Below are 2,515 nucleotides of genomic sequence, written 5' to 3'. Positions count from 1 at the left end.
TTCATTCGATGAAAATAAATAGGTCCTTGTGAGCATTGTTTAAATTAGAATGCTATTGATTCTTCGTTGTTCAGAAATAACTTGTTGAAACATGAGGATGACTAGTTCCCTAGCAAAAAGAAGAGATCCTTACAAAATATTCAATTTTCAAGCATTGAGAATTCACTAATAAAACAACAAGTTTTAACAAAATGAATTTATTTATACCTTCTATTGTGTCTTGAAAGCTAAATCCATAAAAATAAAAATGAATTCAATAATTTTCCTCTTATTTTATAATAAAACACATTTCATTAATTTTCCCTGGCATTTCAAAATCTTTTTCAATATCCTCTAAAATAATGATAAATTGAAACAAGTTATTAAAATCGAGATATATATTATATATTATTTAAAATTCCTGTTTCTTCCCTTTAGTAAAATAAATTTTATTTCAATTTAAAATTTTATTTAATTTAAAAATAATTTTATTTTTATTTAATATATATGAGGTTTTTAATAAATTTAAAAATAAAATAAAAAAATTAATTTTAATTTAAAATAAATAAATTTAATTTGATATCAAGTTGTTTTTTTCCTTTATGAAACTGCTAAATCACTTTTTAACATGGCTGATGCAAATCCCAAACTAGATTTATCAGGAAAATAATTATTATTATATTTATAAAAAAAAATATCATATAAGAAAAAAAAAAAAAAACGAAATAATCTAGATAAATGTGCCTGGCTCAAAAAAGAGTATGATATTGGTATACAAAAACATCTACCCAACGAGAAGGTAAATAGATAATAAATATGCATTGATTAAAAAAAAAATAAGACAATTTTTATTAATGAAGAGTAAGTATATAGGTCTTAGGATTTGTAGGGATCAAACTATTATATATATAGTTTTCCCAGTAATGGCCCTAAACTAGTGAGGCCTAAACTATCACAGAACAGCCCTTGGATCACAGTTTAATAGATTTAGAAGGACCAAAGCATTACACCACATAGCTCTATGTGTTGGACCACAACCTAAAATCAAGATAATTAATTTTTTAGATAAAATTGCTTTCACAGTACACAGCGGTTGGACCACAACCTAAGACCTGGAAAAATTTGTATTTTTTTTTTTCAATTGCTTTGGATAGTGAGAACAATAATGGGAAAATTTACAAATACATTTTGGCTTTATTTGGATCTACAGAAACGCATCGCCTCTCGGTGATGGTATTTGCTTAGACGAAGATCCTTCCTTCAAGATTGGCACAACCATGGTGGATCACTAGTATAAAATTGAAGGCCAGTAGTCCGTCTTTAAAACACAAGCTTCACCACGGCTGCTTCGTCTCCGCTGAGCATACAATTTAGATATCAAGAAAACACATGTATATGAATAACCAAATAGAACACAGCAGAGCAGGGGAGACTGTGTTTACCCACCTATATATTTTTCTGTCTTGTTGGAGCAACCACCCAGATAGGCTGCAGGGTTGGAGGAGGGCAACCTTCCAATCCAGCGATTTCTTTTGCGCTTTATCTCCCATTGGGCTACCAGATTGTTTCGATCCGCAGGTATCGAACTGGATCAGGAGTCAGATTGTGGAATAGAGAAATGCCACTCGCGGACTCCTCCTCCTTCCCTTGAAGTAATATTTGCCGCGCCATAAAAGAGGCTTCTTTGAGGCACCAGGCCGATTGCGTTTGGAATCAGGATGGGACTCACCTCAATTGCGTGGCGTAATCTTGCAGAGATGTCCTCTCCCCTGTTGATTTCGTGGGTGTCAAGGAATACCAGCAAACCCCAGCTGGTATGGGCGTGGTAGAGATGATCCACAAACCCTTTTCTCACATCGCTGGTCCTTTGAAGCTCAGAAACACGTCGTATGATTTGGATTGCAATTGAAGAAATTGACTCTTCAAGAATTCCATGGGAAATAACCTGAAAATGGAGGCGCAGACGCACACGCTTCCTCCCCATATAGACAATTATGAAGATTGGGGGAGGGGGGGAGCAGGGGAAAATATGGAGCGAGGGGTGGGCGATCATCTTGATCGCCTGGTCTGAGAAAGAGGGCGAGTAGGCCTGGGCTTGGATCAGGAACTCTGATCGTTTCTGAGAGCAGGCTGAGGGTGTGCATGATTTATGGGCGGGTGTGGTGAACGGAAAACCAATGGAGCCATTTGCCGTTGACGAAAAGGAGAAGGATACGGTGGATGAAAAAGGAAATAGGGCCGGTGACGTAAACGTAAAGTTAAAGGTGGTAGGTGCTGCACGAAAAATGAGAAGGGTGGGATCCACGAAAATGGAAAAGAAGTGGAGGAGAAAGACGCATCTTTGGTGTGCGTTGATAATGTATATAGTAGAATTTTTTTACCAAGATGATAAAGTTTGATGGTGGTAGGTGAATATATTAGCATTTGTATTATATGTTGTAAAGGAAATGTTGTAAGTTGGTAGTCCATATGGAAGAAGAGTATAGATGAAAAAAAATGTGATATGTTAAGTGATTTAACTATAGCCAAAAGAAAT

The 2,515-nt window shown here is 35.4% G+C and overlaps 1 long non-coding RNA gene across 1 annotated transcript; it reads right to left on the bottom strand.

Moving 5' to 3' along the window:
* Positions 1-1,018: 1,018 nt before the first annotated feature.
* On the bottom strand, positions 1,019-2,157 carry LOC149139201 (uncharacterized). The gene is made up of 2 exons (XR_016264526.1): positions 1,426-2,157; positions 1,019-1,336 (listed from the first exon to the last, which is right to left on the bottom strand). It is a non-coding gene; the product is annotated as an uncharacterized LOC149139201 (long non-coding RNA).
* Between the last annotated feature and the right edge of the window lie 358 nt (positions 2,158-2,515).

This window comes from Pinus tabuliformis, chromosome X (genome assembly GCF_031772625.1).
Source record: "Pinus tabuliformis cultivar Carrire ecotype Pingquan chromosome X, CPIR1, whole genome shotgun sequence".
Taxonomy (NCBI): Eukaryota; Viridiplantae; Streptophyta; class Pinopsida; order Pinales; family Pinaceae; genus Pinus; species Pinus tabuliformis.
This window is presented reverse-complemented; position numbering and strand designations above follow the sequence as displayed.